We start from the raw sequence: 17,462 nt of genomic DNA, 5'->3' as shown, positions 1-17,462 counted from the left end.
AGAACTATCATGCTATGCAGTGCTATATTGCACTGGGCTTGTCTCTCCTTCACATACAGAAATGCAGGGAACGCCTCTTAAAGAAGTAAAGAAAAATCTGCCTTTTGAAAATTTCACTAGGATCTTGCAGTGCTGGAGGATCATTTTAGAATATCTCACCTGAGCAGAGAGGTTTTATATATCAGGGCATATTTGAGAGTCTACTATATGCACTTTTATTTTACCAGTTGCACTTGCTTCCAGAATTTATCATGGCGTAGTCTAACAGAGCGATTCTCATTTATTGGACTCATATCACCTTTTCAGAGAAGCCCCTGCCTCAGCTCAAGTATACTCAGAGGATTCCCTTATCTGTTCAGCATAAAGGTGGCTGTGCTTTGAGGCCTTAGTACTGTAACCTGCCACTAATACTTTCTGATTGTGGAGATCTGGGGTCTGGGCGTACAGATCTGCGGATGGAGGCAAATATTGCAGAGATGATCCTTATTAGGAACAGCAGAAGTGAGTCTGATTGCAATAAAAATGATGTTGAAAATCCTGATAGTCTACAAGGAGTGTCTCTAATCTGTGTGCCGTTTGGTTATCCTGCAAGCCTCAGGCTGGCACCTTCACAAGCTCCGCTCTCCTTTAACAAAACCTTACCTTTGCATGCAAGCTGTAGTTTGGGCAGGCTATCCTGGAGGCCGCCAGACTGCATAGTTATTGTAAAATAGGGATTGCAGTAGAACCATCTCTGAATACTCTACCCTGCTTACCTCCCAGATTGGATTTGTGATAGACAGCATCCACCTCTGCCGGTCCAGGTTTGATTGGGCCATTCAGAGGGAATCTAGGAGTCTTTGCAGCTATGTATGTATGTAGATCTGGGGTGAGATGAATGATTTAACTTTTTCGAGTCACGCAAGGAGGAATCCCAGTGACACCTATTGTATATTTAAACACTGAACATTTAATTTTTGTTATCTTACATTGGGACTTGTATTATGTGCTTTTCTCAATATTAGTCATGAAGGCTAGGATGCCTGAGAATTGAATATTATGGGCTAGATTACAAGTGGAGCGATAATTTATCACGTGTCCGCAAACGGGCAAAGTCTCTGTAGCTTGCTGTAGCAATTAGCGCTTAGAAAATTAACCAGAGGTCAGAACTCTGGTTACATTTTCTAAATGTACCCAAATTGCCCCCAAAATAAAGTGTAGAAATATTTGTAAAAATAAATAAAAATATTAGCATTTTTATTTTTTTTAATAGTAAGTAACTGCATGAAGCAATTATAAGGGGTTAAAGTTGGTGGGTGTGGGGTGTTTAAAAACAAACAAAAAACAGCACTGAAAAGTGCCCTTACATAGCGGTCTATGGGGACTATGTGTTCCCAGTAAATATACATGTATATATTTTTATTATTTGTGTGTTAATATGTGTATATATACATATATATTAAAAATTGTTGCACGACTTACCCCCATTCGTATTGCTTCTCACTAATAATACCAGTGCAATCTGGCCCTATATGAGGAAATAATGTGGTTGTATTATGGATTTAGATTTAAGATCTTCTCCCTATTAAGTGCAATATATATCCATCATTTTTCAGTAAATGATCACTGATATATCAGTTAGGTCACCACCATCATGCTTGCGGTGAATTCTTAACACAAGATATGTATATATTTTATATAGTTAATTTCTCTGTTCTAAGAATGAACAGTATTTTTTTTCCTCTTCCTTCTTAGAATACTACCATATTTGTTAACTCACTGTTATCTATCTTGCATTTTATATAGGAGGGTACCCACCCAGCAGCAGCAGCCAGGGCAATGATATCTGCTGTCTACTCAGCTGAATAGTTTATGTTTTTGCAGATTGATCTTTAGTGGTCTCTAAACCGTTCTGTAGCATAAAGTAAATTATTTGAAAGTTGTATACAGGACTAAAAGTTTTTGTGGGATTTATATACTGCTCCAAATGCCTGCTAAACCTCAGGAGTATCATGTACAAACATAAGAAAAACAATGTTTAAAAAAAAAAAAAGTTGCAGCTTTAATTTGTTAGGAATATTCCTTCTGCTCTCAGTTAAAACTTTTGCTTCAAGCAAAGTCTTCACACATTACCGGTTGCAGACTGGGGAAGAAGGCTTGGTGTGTTTACCTAGCCACACCAAGAGCCCCCTAGTAACAAAAGTCAGTTATTAGAGTGCTTATATTTAAAAAAAAAAATAAAATAAAATAATAATTATGCTTACCAGATAAATTAATTTTCTTTCCTGGCATGGAGAGTCCACTACTTCATTCCTTACTGTTGGGAAATACAACACCTGGCCACCAGGAGGAGGCAAAGACACCCCAGCCAAAGGCTTAAAATATCCCTCCCACTTCCTCTATCCTCCCAGTCTTTCGGCCGAGGGAACAAGGAAAAGTAGGAGAAACATCAGGGTATAAAGGTGCCAGAAGAAATTATAAAAAAAAGGGAGCCGCCCAAACAAAATATCGTACGAGTGGGGTCTTGGACTCTTCCTGCCAGGAAAGAAAACAATTTATCTGGTAAGCATTCCTTACTGTTGGGAAAACCATACCAAAGCTCCAGAGGACACTGAAGGAATAACGGGAGGGAACAAAAAGGAGGCAACCATAATCTGAGGGCACCACAGCCTGCAAAACCTTTCTCCCAAAAGCTGCTTCAGCCGAAGCAAACACATCAAACTTGTAAAATTTAGAAAAAGTATGTAAGGAGGACCAGGTAGCCACCTTACAAATCTGCTTTATAGAGGCCTTGTTCTTAAAAGCCAAGGAAGAAGCTACTGCTCTAGTGGAATGAGCTGTAATCCTCTCAGGAGGCTATTGTCCTGCTGTCCCATAAGCTAGGCAGATGACACTCCTTAACCAGAAAGACAAGGAAGACGTAGTGGCCTTCTGACCCCTACGTTTACCTGCATAGATGACAAAAAAAAAAAAAGAGGGAAGATTGTCTGAACTCCTTAGAAGTCTGAAGGTAAAATTTTAAGGCACATTTAAATTATGAAGCAAACGTTCCTTCACCGAGGAAGGATTGGGACACAAGGAACAACAATCTCTTGATTAATATTCCGATCTGACACCACCTTAGAAAGATAACCTAACTTAGTATGTAAAACCACCTTATTGGCGTGAAAAACAAGGTAAGGGGGAATCACACTGCAAGGCAGAAATCTCTGAGACCCTACGAGCAGAGGCAATAGCCAACAGAAACAGAACCTTCCAGGAAAACAGTTTAATGTCAACAGTATGCATTTGCTCAAACGGAGCCTGCTGCAACACACGAAGAACAAGGTTGAGACTCCAAGGCGGAGCCACCCTTCTAAACACAGGCCTGATCCTAGAAAGGGCCTTAACAAAGGACTGCACATCCGGAAGCTCAGCTAATCTCTTGTGCAGCAACACCGACAGGGCCGATAGTTGTCCCTTCAGGGAGCTAGCAGATGGATTTCTTAAAAGTTGCTGAGGGAGAAAATGAAGTTACAATTCTTTCCCCTTCGCTACTAATATTGTTTGCCATGAAACTGTAATCCAATGGGATAGCTTCCTGTGGGAGGAGCATAGTGGATGTGGTGTGCGCTCAAGCTCTCCTCGATGTAGAGCACCTTAACAGCAGACTCCCTGTCGTAGAACCTCATTGTGGGGTGAAGTATAATACCCTACTGGAGGAAATTAAGGACAAAAGGAAGCCCTGAATCCCTTTACTGGCTGAGTGGGATTAGCCACAAAAACACAAAACTAAAGCAGCAGTGTTGGCGACTAGGCAAGGTAAACAGCGGTGTATGGACAGACCCGCAGCACCAGAAGCTGAAGAAATTAGAGAAGCAGAAAAGCCACAGGACAACGGGCAGTAGAAGTAGCCTTTAATAAAAATACCATTCGAAACAGACTCTAAAACAACGCGACCCAGGTGAGAGGTGTACTTCCTGAGGCAGAGAACTGGAGAAGGCAGTGGTGTAGCGCTAAGAAGCTGGGGAACTGTGCCCTGGAAACCCAAAACCCCTGTGAAGCAAAGCCCAGACGTGCGATATATCTTAGCTACCTGGTTAGCAGAAAGAAGCTATTCGATAATGGCAGCACAGTCCGGCGTGGTATCACCCCCCGCGGTAAGTCGGCGCATCACAGTGACGTCATATCAGCCCACCGGAGCACGAGCTGAATCAAAAGATCACAGTAAGCAGCAAGCAGCAGGGGTATTACAGCCGCAAAGACAAAACAAGCCACCATAAAAGAGCTGAACGCTTAAAGGAGCACATCTAACACCGTGAAGAGAGCGGGGGGTAAGTACCATAACAAAAGTAAATACGGGGAGCGGTGATAAGCTACAACTAAAGGTCGGCTACACCATTGATCTGTATAACTTTGTCTATTCCCTCTACCTGGGTCAAAAAGACTGCGTATTGGTATTATCAGAATAAAGCTTCCAACAATACGTTCATACTTCAGCAACACGCTGTTAGCAATGTACAGTCTTTGTGTTTGAATTTAACCCCTTAACAACATCTGGGGCTTTTTTTTTTTTAGTCAGTATCTTTGCAGCAGTTCTGATATACGTTTTTGGCGTTACATGACTTGTTAAAAGGATAAATACAGATAAGGTGATATTGCAACACATAGAGAATGGCTGGGGGAAGCTAAAGAATATTGCTTTAAACTGCAAAGTTCTATAAACAATAAGAAGGAAAATTCTCTGGACGCTGCTCAATTCCTTTATTAGTAAAGAGTGTTTAATTAAGAGACTTGTTCTAACAGACATACACAAAAATGTACTCTGACTGTAGGTCTCAACAAATCTCTGTAGAGAGATGTAATAGGGGTTATCCATTCATTTTTATGGTGTAATATAAGACCTGATATTCTCTTATGAAATGGAGCGTTTGTGAAATGTGATTTTGTGCTATATGCAAAAAGAGTGATATTTAAACTTAGTTGCTATATAGATATACTACATGATAGGTCTTTACTAAAGAACACGCCCCACAGTAAAGAGAAAAACGGATAAACCAATATAGAGAGAGGAAATTAACTTCTTGTAGTTTACTTTATCTTTTTTTTCTTGATTGGCTGTTCTCTCTGCATATTCTCTAGCAAGGCTGTATACAAAAAGGAGCTACAAAGCAAGGAGAGGAGAAACGAATATTACTGGAGATAGGAAAATTGTGAAAACTAAATTGTCTATTAACTGGTTAAAGAGAACAAAACTGGGTACTGGGTAATTTCCCCCTAATTTACTGGTATTAACAGTTCTAAAAAGCATATTGACAGGGACCTAGGGCAATAGCACACTTTATACTTTTTTATTTAAACACAAGATAAAAATAGGGACACTCTCACAACACGAATAAGTTACTTAGTTAGAGTTAGAGATTAGTACATCCTTTTTTTTTTCCTCTCACTAATCTAAACACACTAATATTCACGAACATACACAGACACTTAGAGATATATATACACGTAGAAATAAAAACACAGTCTTATAAGGAGAAGGGTGAACTGTATTTTGATAGGCTCATCCTTGTATTCACTCATTTTTTTTTTTTTCTCATTTCTTCACGTAACGCACGAATACACTCATGTGTAGTTAATTTATGGAAAAATATATCACAACTACAAAGCCCAGATCCCCGGCAATGCCAGTGAAGAAAGACAAAAAAAAGATTTTACTGGACACAGGCCCAGAACTTGCTACAGAATCCCAAATTCACATATCATCTAGTTCTGAAAATCAAATGACTCCTAACCAGTTAGCCGAGCTTATACTGCCACAATTTGATATAGTTAAAAAAGAGATCGCTGGACTTTCATTAGAGTTCAAACAATTTGCAAAAAGAATAACTGAGGTTGAATGTAGAGTTTCTGAAATAGAAGACAAATGTAACATACAGGAAGGGATTAATACAAAGCACTCAAGTATAATCAATAGTCTTCAAGCTAAAATAGATGACTTAGAAGATAGGTCTTGTTGTAATAATATTAGGATAGTTGGTTTACCGGAGAGTCCAGAATTTAACGATCTCATAACATTTGGAACAACCACATTACCTCTACTATTGGGACTACAGGCTCCATTAGATAAGCTAATGGTGGAGAGGGCTCATAGAACAGGCAGTAGTAGGAAATACCCTGATGGCTATACAAGACCAAGGATGGTTATAATAAAATACCTAAATTTCCAAGATAAAATTAGTTTAATGAGGCAACATAGAAAAGTACAACCCCTTATGATAGGTTCAAAACAAATACATATATTCCAAGATTTCTCCGTAGAGACATCATCAAAAAGAAGGGCGATGGCACCTTATTGCACGGCATTATTAAAAGCGGGCAGTAAAGCCACGTTAAGATACCCTGCGAAAATTGTTATAGCTGAGATAGAGGGATTTACGGTCTTGAATTCAGTAGAAGAAGTGGAAAAATACTGTACAAAAAATAACATTACAACATGATTTAGACTAGGGCCAAACACTGTTTAGTTGGTATAGGGTCAAAATATAAATGATGAAAGTAATCGAAATGTTATATTATGTTTTTCAAACTGAACAATCTATAGATATGAATTGGGTATGTATTACAGAGAATAAAATGTTGAATGAGAGACTTCCCCCCGGTTCTACTGGGAGTGTGTTGGAGAAGTGTTCCCCCCTTTTCCCCTCTTTAGAGCCAAGTTGTGGTACAGGTGGGATTTTAATAGGGATTGTGTAAGTCTACCAACCCCTTATTTTTAATTTTATTCTAATTTTATCGGTAAAATGACAATAAAATGCAGTCAACTCTTAATATAGTATCATGGAATGTGGGAGGTATTACCTCCAACATTAAACGCAAACACATACTAAAAACTTTAAAACAACATACTCCAGGTGTTATCCTCTTGCAGGAATTACACCTGAAAGAGAATGAAATCCCCAAACTTAAAGCTAATTGGATCTCAGAAGTTATAGCTACACCTTGTAATAAAAGAAAGTGTGGGGTGGCAATTCTGTTTAATAATAAAATCTCCTATAATATAAGAAAACAAGAATTAGATCCAGCGGGCAGATTCATGATCATCCAAGTTGAAATTAACAGTAAGACCTGGACTCTCTGTCCAAATAAATTGGATTTTGCATTTTGGGATAAAATAAAAAACAAACTTCTACCATATATAGGTGATAATTTAATACTAGCTGGGGATTTTAATCTAACCATGCACCCAGAGACTGATAGACTCCGCCTAAGACACAAACATGATTATGTAAGGGAGGCAAAACTGCTAAGAGACTTCTGGCCTTAGATATTGACACAAAAATAGCGGAGATAGTAATTTCAGACCACGCTATTATTTCTATGAATATAAAAACAACACAAAGTATAGGAAACAGCTGTAATTCATTCCGCTTTCCAAGTTATATGATAAACAATAAGAGATTTATAAATTGGATACAAGGTAAGTGGAATGAATACCATCTGCTAAATAAATCATCCTATAATAAAATAGAAACTTTTTGGGAGGCTGGCAAAGCGGTACTCAGAGGTGAAATTAAAGCTTACATGATTTAAATTAAAAAGAACCAAAGCTAGGGAAATACAACTGTCAAACCAACTTAGAAATATGTATTCTAGATATTTAACACAATCAAATACAGCCTCCTGGAAAAGATACATTGAAGCAAAACAGGAAAGAGAAGTTTTCCTAAAAGATAAATGGGCTTTGGGAGACCTTAGAATAAGAGCTTTCTATCAGGGCTATCATGGCATAGCAGCAAAACATCTGGCAAAAATTACTAAACATAGAAAATGTAAAAATTTGATCTCGCTAATTAAAGATGAGGCAGGGACTTATAAAAATAACACAGAAATTGGTAAGGCCTTTTACAATTTTTACAAGAATCTATATGCTGAGTCTCAGGTTAATACAGATGAAAAAAATATATTCTGGCAGAAAATAAAATTACCACAAATAACACAAGAAATGCTACTACAGGTTAACAACCCAATCACAGAAGCAGAGGTGAAAGCTGCAATTAATAAAGCAAAAACAAACAAGGCACCAGGTCCAGATGGACTGACAGCAGAACTCTATAAAATATTAAATCAGGAAGTTATACCAACTCTAACAAAGTTATTTAACACATATTACATACAAAACAAAATGAAATCACCTTACTTTCTTGATGCAATAATAACGCTGATACATAAGATATGTAAACCAGCTGAAGACATGGGGTCATACCGACCCATATCTCTAATGAATAATGACTATAAGATTTGTATGTCTATTATAGCAGAAAGATTGAAGAAGGTCATAGGTAATTTAATACATGAAGATCAATCTGGCTTTATGCCAGGTAGGAATGCAGTACGTAACACCATATGTTCACGTCTCTCAGCGGTTTTGGCTTCTCCGGCAACCTGATGGAATTTCTTAAATTAATATATGATAAACCTCGCTCACAACTTTTAGTTAATGGGGTACTTACACAACATGTCACTTTATACAAGGGGACACGACAAGGCTGTCCTTTGTCCCCCTTGTTATTTAACATAGCACTGGAACCCTTAGCAATCAGGCTTAGAGGAGAAGTAAAGGGGATTAAGTTGGGGAAACAACATCCGATTATTTCACTATATGCAGATGATATCATTCTATTTCTGCAGAATACAAAGGCTACCATCCCAAGGGTACTAGATTTAATCTATAGCTATAGTCAATTTTCAGGTTACAAAATTAACACACAAAAATCAGAGATACTATGGATTAATAAAACGACACAAAGCTATGCAATACAAGTATTTAAAGAAGTAGAAGTTATAAATTACCTGGGGATTGCGCTAGGGAGGGACCCCAAAGATTGGTATCGCCTTAATTATGACAAATTATTTGAAAAATTATCTTTAGATTTTAAAAGATGGAATATCCTCCACCTTTCACTTTCAGCAAAAATAATGCTTATAAAAACAATCTTTTTTCCACGATTAATGTTTTTATTGCAAAACCTAGATTTAAATAGATATAATAAGATATGCGCCAAATTCATATGGGGAGACAAAAGACATGCCATGTCAATAGAGAAACTCATACAACTTAAAAAATTTGGGGGAATGGCCCTCCCAAATCTACAATATTACAATTGGGTGACATTGGTGAAATTTGGAGCAGATTGGATATCAGAAGCTAACTATGTGACTTTCTTCGAAATAGAATCAGACTTGATAAAGCCATTTAACCTAAAAGCTATCTTACATCATCCTTCTAACAAGCTTCCAAGTAATATTAGTAGGCTAACCACATTTGTAAATATAATACTAGCATTGCAAAAGTTTCTCAAGGCAATGGGATATAATTATCAGACATCACAATTCTTGCCTATTATAGGTATACCTGACTTTACACCAGGTATAGAAAATAAAGTCTTTAGGAAGTGGAGAGATAATGGCCTGATTTACTTAGCACAGATAAAACAACAGGCCCCTAGACTTATATATACGTTCCAGGAACTGACACAAACATAAAATTTAGTAACAAAATACTTTTTTGCATATTTACAATTAAGAAACTTCTTTTTTTAAAATATCATCTGTATCTGGGGAGGATTGGTCTAAACCTGAAATAGACTCAGGGATCAAACTCTATAAAGCGGGTAAACGTTCAATATCATACTGGTATAACTCATTACTAACTAAAATAGGAACAAAACATTTGAAGAAATTGCAAGACATCTTGATTAAATACATTCCAACTATTCAAATCGAAGACTTAGCAAATAGTATAGATCTGGCAGCGAAAGCTACGTCATCAAATAGCTGGAGGGAAACCCAAGTTAAGATAATTAATAACTACTATTTAACCCCTTATAGAATGCGTAAATGGGCAAAAGATAATTAAATGGGCAACTGCTTTAAATGTAATAAAAAAGGTGCAGACTTACTACACTGCTTATGGACATGCCCTAAAATTCGTCAATATTGGTCCAAAATAAATTTCTGGGTAAATAAGTTTCTACAAGAAAACCTTAAAATGACAGCACAATCTATATTCTTTTTGTTGAAAGACAGAATAAATACAGGAGAACAATGTTTAATAAATATCACTATCCTAGCGGCACAAGGGCTAATATTCAAGCAATGGAAATCCCACGATGCCCCAAAAATTACTGAATTCATCAGCATAATGAAACAACAAATGTCTATTGAATTATATGAAATAAAAACAGACTCAGAAAAACAATTCAGACTTTATTTCTCTAAATGGAAACCAATTATTTTGTCATGGCCCCGTTCAGTACAATTGCTCTTTATTGCCCCCTTAAAAAATGCATTACCCTTTATTAATCTAATAGTAGAAGAATACCTGCCACAACATTGGCTCTAAAATAGAGGATTTAGTTAGGTATTAATCATTTTAATATAAGCCAGATCATTCAGTGCATTACAACGCAGAATAGACAAAAGTGGTATTGATAGGTGAAGGACATTAAAACTGCAATGAGAGGGGGAGAGAGGGGAGCATAAGATTTATTAAGCCCACGCAAATTGGGAAGAAAACTGCAACTATTTCAACTATAGTAAATTTCCCTGATAGATATGACATACCACTAAGTGGGCATAGATGATCATTCCTTAAGGCCACTTAGAAATATATATACTGGGAATAGACTCAGATTGATAAATGTTGATCTTAGACAGGACAATGCTAAGTTAATTTGTAAGAGATAAAAGAGGTTACGCACTGTTAAGATGGGAATTTATGGAAAATATATGCATGATAACCTCCAAGATAATATTGTAATATATTGTGATTTGTTGTGTTGCAATGGGGGATGGGAGGTTGATCAATAAGTCTGAGGTCATGTGCTTACATATAATTTAGGAAGAGTTTTAGATCCTCAAGGCAGGTCCTTACACAGGGCAAATGTACTGATAAAGAGGGAATCGGTAAAAGATGTATGGTAAAGACTAAAGTATCAATGTAATATTTTTTTTATTTATGTTCTCATTTTGCTTTTGTGAAATGTATACAATGTATTTTTTTTTCGTTGTTTTTTCTTCTCTCTTGAAACTCAAATAAAAAGAATTATAAAAAAAAATATATATATATTGTTTGCCATACAAACTGGTACAGGTAAAGTCTGTGGGACCTTCTTGTCTTCGTAGACCCTGTCTAACTTAGGGATCTTAGGTTCCTCAGGTAGGTTAGCCTCTGGAACCTCTAGGGTAGACAGGACCTCCTTTAGTAAAAAAAGGCAAATGTTCAATTTTAAATCACCCTCTGACGCTACAGAGGTTAACTCATCCTCGGATAGCTGAGACATACAGGCTAGATCCGATAGGAATTTAGATGACTCTAAGTTGGGAGAACTAAGTTTGACATTTCTCTTACGTTTCCCAGAGATAGGAAGGGCACTCAGGGGCTCAGACACCGTGGATTGTAGCTGCGCGGTAAAGTCCACAGGAAAAAGGCCCCGTCCAGATGGAGAATTAGCTGTGCTGCGGGGAATTGCATGTAAAGTGGTTTGAGTAGACAGGGCAGAAATCTCTTGGTTCATAGAATCCTGAGAGGTTGATGGCTCAGAAGGACTAATTGCACTATGGGTATTGGCAGACTTAGCTCCCTTCTTAGACTTTAAAACAGTGCTTAGGCAATTGGAACAAAATTGAGCAGGCGGGCAAACCACAGCCTCCTCACAATATAAACAGGTATTATTATTCACTATAGAAGTGAAGGAGTGGAACCCTCTTATGTAGTATCAGAGTCCTCCATAAAGCTTTGGTATGTAATTTCACAGATGGAATTAAAAAACGTTACAAAAAACAAGCGTTTATAATATAAACAGGCACCTTTACAATCCCAATGGCTGGAGCACTCACCACCTCCTAGACCCAGACAAATAATCAGTGAAACACTCTCCTCAGGAGTGCTGTCTGCAGCAGGATCGCAAGGAAGTAGAAGAGACTGCACCCAGTCACGTGGTGCGCAAGACAGGACTTCCCCTGCTATGCAAAAAAAATCCCCATAATTGTTCCCAATAATCTCCCTAAAGGAGATATTAACCCTTGATCCTATTGAGGTATAGAGGAGTCACACTGTGACCCTATACAGGAGTCCCTGCTATAACAATAAAGCGGACTTACCCTCTAGGATCCATGCTGTGGAACAGATACAGCCTCTCAGGTGTGACAGTCTTGTAGCAACGCTCTGACAGAGATCTGAGTGATTAAAAGCAAGCAGTGAAACTCATTAACACTTATTGCTCAGGAGTTGTTAGCTAACAGCCTGGATGGTTTCGTAGAAAAACTTTCCCTGCATCTCCAGACTAACTTTCAATACTCTCACTGAGTGGTTTATACGATTACTTAAAACTCCAGTCCTCTCTTGAAGGGAACATACCCATTACAGGACTATCCAAATCTTGTGACACTTCTCTGCCACCTCCTCTAGTGACGAAAGACAAAGAATGACTGGGAGGATAGGGGAAGTGGGAGGGATATTTAAGCTTTTGGCTGGGGTGTCCTTGCCTCCTCCTGGTGGCCAGGTGTTGTATTTCCCCACAGTAAGGAATGAAGTTGTGGACTCTCCCTGCCTGATAGAAATAAATATTTTGTTATGTTCTGCCACTTGTTAAGCCCACTCCCCAGACCCCATCCCTGCTCCTGCCCACTACATATCACACTTTTGCTCAGTGGGGGTGGGGAGGGGTGTCTTTTGGATTTTGAAATGTTGGGAGGTATGTTCTTGAGTATATAACATTTTAATGTTTCAATCTATATTATCAAAGGCAATTTATTTTTTCACATAATTTCATACACACGTCCACTGGCTTTTCCAGCTCCCCCTAAGCTTCCCAATGATTCTTTATAGAAGCGGCAATTCTGACATTAGGTATTTACATGATGCTCAGTAGCTTGATAAATATTAGTTTGGTCCACATCACAACTATGAAAATTCCTTTTTCTGAGTCTGATAGAATTGCCCATACAGCAAGTGTATGATCTATATATTGAATTGTTTGAGTTATTCAGGCATTGTGAATTATGTATTTTCGGTGATTGATTGATCCCAGAAATGCTTCATATTAGCTAGACCACTTTTAACATTAGCTTCTAGAGCAGTGTTTCCCCAACCGCAGTCTTCAAGTACCCCCAACAGTCCTGGTTTTCATTATAGCTGAACTAGAGCACAGGTGAAATAATCAGCTGATGGATGAGAGCAGGTTGGTTACTGATCAGCCGATTACTTCACCTGTGCACTGGTTCAACTATAATGAAAACCAGGCCTGTTGGGGGTACTTGAGGACAGCGGTTGGAAAACACTGTTCTAGAGTATATAACATTTTGATGTTTAACTCTATATTATTAAAGGCAATGTATGTCATACATAATTTTAATTCCTACAGATGTCCACTTGCTTTTCCAGTTTTGTCCCAAGCTCTCAAATGAATCTATATAGGAGCAGAGATTCTGACATTACGTAATTTCATGAAGCTCTGTAGCATGATAAATATAAGTCTGGTCCATATCACCACTATGACGACAATTCCCTTTTCTGAGTCTGATAGCATTGGCTATACAGCAAGTGCATGAGCTATATTTTCAGAGGTGTTTGAGATAATCCAGTTGGCCCAAGAGTGGCCTTCCATAATATTATAACACTATAAATATTAGGTTTGCCAACTGAGATCCATGAGTGGTCTCCTTTAATTTGGAGTATCTTCTGACATTATAATTGTAACATCAGGTTTGGAGGTCCATAAGTGAACTTAGAAGGTCACAGTATATTTGGCACTTTTATTGGTTTTTCTCATGTGACAATGAAACTTCAGAATTTATTTTGCTCTTGTTTTTTGTTGTTTAATTTCTTTGATGTATGTGCTGTAAATTATTACAGCTCCATACGGTTTGTATGCCTTGCACTGAACCTCAATAAAAAACAAAACAAAAAAAACAAACAAAACACAAACATAGTTAACTAGGCTCATTAATGCAACAATGACATGCTGTAATTCATTTGAGCATTAGAATGTCCTTTTAAACTCTTACTGAACTGTGTTAGTTACCCCTGCTGTGTGATGAATTATGTCACTAATACATTTAAACTATGTTAATTACAGCATTATATTGTATGTTTTAAAAAGAAGCAACACAAAAAAGATAATTTAACCTGGCAAATTTAAAGTTTATACTTTCCTCTCTGTAGCAAAGAAAACTAAATTATTAGTATTTATTTGTTGTAACTCTGATATGTGTAAAAAAATACTGACGAAAAGCAGGTAAGAGAAACAGTTGGTGTTTAGATTAATCTTGTTCTATTTTTTAAATTTAGCAGTAGATTTGGATAAACCTGTTTTATAAGGAAATCTAACTTTACACATTTTATTTATGCATTTTACAGGTGTTAAAAATGTATTTTAATATTCAAACTTCTTTTATGTATTTAAATTAACTTTATATTAAAATTAAAAAACACAATTTATGCTTACCTGATAAATTTATTTCTCTTGTGGTGTATCCAGTCCACGGATCATCCATTACTTGTGGGATACTCTCATTCCCAACAGGAAGTTGCAAGAGGACACCCACAGCAGAGCTGCTACATAGCTCCTCCCCTAACTGCCATATCCAGTCATTCGACCGAAAACAAGCCGAGAAAGGAGAAACCATAGGGTGCAGTGGTGACTGTAGTTTAAATTTAAAAATTACCTGCCTTAAAATGACAGGGCGGGCCGTGGACTGGATACACCACAAGAGAAATAAATTTATCAGGTAAGCATAAATTGTGTTTTCTCTTGTAAGGTGTATCCAGTCCACGGATCATCCATTACTTGTGGGATACCAATACCAAAGCTAAAGTACACGGATGAAGGGAGGGACAAGGCAGGTACTCAAACGGAAGGTACCACTGCCTGTAAAACCTGTCTCCCAAAAATAGCCTCCGAAGAAGCAAAAGTATCAAATTTGTAGAACTTTGAAAAAGTATGAAGCGAAGACCAAGTCGCCGCCTTGCAAATCTGTTCAACAGAAGCCTCATTTTTAAAGGCCCAAGTGGAAGCCACAGCTCTAGTAGAATGAGCTGTAATCCTTTCAGGAGGCTGCTGTCCAGCAGTCTCATAGGCTAAGCGGATTATGCTTCTTAGCCAAAAAGAAAGAGAGGTTGCCGAAGCCTTTTGACCTCTCCTCTGTCCAGAGTAGACAACAAACAAAGCAGATGTTTGACGAAAATCTTTAGTAACTTGTAAGTAAAACTTTAAAGCTCGAACCACGTCCAGGTTGTGTAATAGACGTTCCTTCTTTGAAGAAGGATTAGGACACAAGGATGGAACAACAATCTCTTGATTGATATTCTTGTTAGATACAACCTTAGGTAAAAACCCAGGTTTGGTACGCAGAACTACCTTATCCGAATGGAAAATCAGATAAGGAGAGTCACAATGTAAGGCAGATAACTCGGAGACTCTATGAACCGAGGAAACAGCTACCAAAAAAAGAACTTTCCAAGATAAAAGTTTGATATCTATGGAATGAAGGGGTTCAAACGGAACTCCTTGAAGAACCTTAAGAACCAAATTTAAGCTCCATGGCGGAGCAACAGGTTTAAACACAGGCTTGATTCTAACTAAAGCCTGACAAAATGCCTGAACGTCTGGAACATCTGCCAGACGCTTGTGCAAAAGGACAGAGCAGAAATCTGTCCTTTTAAAAAACTAGCCGACAATCCTTTTTCCAAACCTTCTTGGAGAAAGGATAATATCCTGGGAATCCTGACCTTACTCCATGAGTAACCCTTGGATTCACACCAATAAAGATATTTACGCCATATCTTATGGTAAATTTTCCTGGTGACAGGCTTTCGTGCCTGTATTAAGGTATCAATGACTGACTCGGAGAAGCCACGCTTTGATAAAATCAAGCGTTCAATATCCAGGCAGTCAGTCTCAGAGAAATTAGATTTGGATGGTTGAAAGGACCCTGAATTAGAAGGTCCTGTCTCAGAGGCAGAGTCCATGGTGGAAAGGATGACATGTCCACTAGGTCTGCATACCAGGTCCTGCGTGGCCACGCAGGTGCTATCAAAATCACTGATGCCCTCTCCTGCTTGATCTTGGCAATCAGTCGAGGGAGCAGAGGTAATGGTGGAAACACATAAGCCAGGTTGAAAAACCAGGGCGCTGCTACAGCATCTATCAGCGTCGCCTTGGGATCCCTGGACCTGGATCTGTAACAAGAAAGCTTGGCGTTCTGGCGAGATGCCATGAGATCCAGTTCTGGTTTGCCCCAACGATGAATCAATTGTGCAAACACCTCCGGATGGAGTTCCCACTCCCCCGGATGAAAAGTCTGATGACTTAGAAAATCCGCCTCCCAGTTCTCCACACCTGGGATATGGATAGCTGATAGGTGGCAAGAGTGAATCTCTGCCCAGCGAATTATTTTTGAAACTTCTAACATCGCCAGGGAACTTCTTGTTCCCCCTTGATGGTTGATGTAAGCCACAGTCGTGATGTTGTCCGACTGAAATCTGATGTACCTCAGAGTTGCTAACTGAGGCCAAGCCTGAAGAGCATTGAATATCGCTCTCAGTTCCAGAATATTTATTGGAAGGAGTGTCTCCTCCTGAGTCCACGATAACTGGGCCTTCAGGGAGTTCCAGACTGCACCCCAACCTAAAAGGCTGGCATCTGTTGTTACAATTGTCCAATCTGGCCTGCGAAAGGTCATACCTTTGGACAGATGGACCCGAGATATAAGCGTGAAACGGCACTATGTCCATTGCCGCTACCATTAAGCCGATTACTTCCATGCACTGAGCCACCGAAGGGCGCGGAATGGAATGAAGGACACGGCAGGAATTTAGAAGCTTTGATAACCTGGACTCCGTCAGGTAAATTTTCATTTCTACAGAATGTATCAGAGTCCCTAGGAAGGAAACTCTTGTGAGTGGGGATAGAGAACTCTTTTCCTAGTTCACTTTCCACCCATGCGACCTCAGAAATGCCAGTACTACGTCCGTATGAGACTTGGCAATTTGGAAGTTTGACGCCTGTATCAGGATGTCGTCTAAATAAGGGGCCACTGCTATGCCCCGCGGCCTTAGGACCGCCAGAAGCGACCCCAGAACCTTCGTAAAGATTCTTGGGGCTGTAGCTAATCCAAAGGGAAGAGCTACAAACTGGTAATGCCTGTCTAGAAAGGCAAACCTGAGAAACCGATGATGATCTTTGTGTATCGGAATGTGAAGATAAGCATCCTTTAAATCCACTGTAGTCATATATTGACCCTCCTGGATCATAGGTAGGATGGTACGAATAGTTTACATCTTGAATGATGGAACTCTGAGGAATTTGTCTTGGATCTTTAAAATTGGTCTGAAGGTTCCCTCTTTTTTGGGAACCACAAACAGATTTGAGTAAAAACCCTGTCCCTGTTCCTCCTTTGGAACTGGATGGATCACTCCCATAATTAGGAGGTCTCGTACA

Source organism: Bombina bombina, chromosome 4, assembly GCF_027579735.1.
Source record: "Bombina bombina isolate aBomBom1 chromosome 4, aBomBom1.pri, whole genome shotgun sequence".
Lineage (NCBI taxonomy): Eukaryota > Metazoa > Chordata > Amphibia > Anura > Bombinatoridae > Bombina > Bombina bombina.
This window is presented reverse-complemented; position numbering follows the sequence as displayed.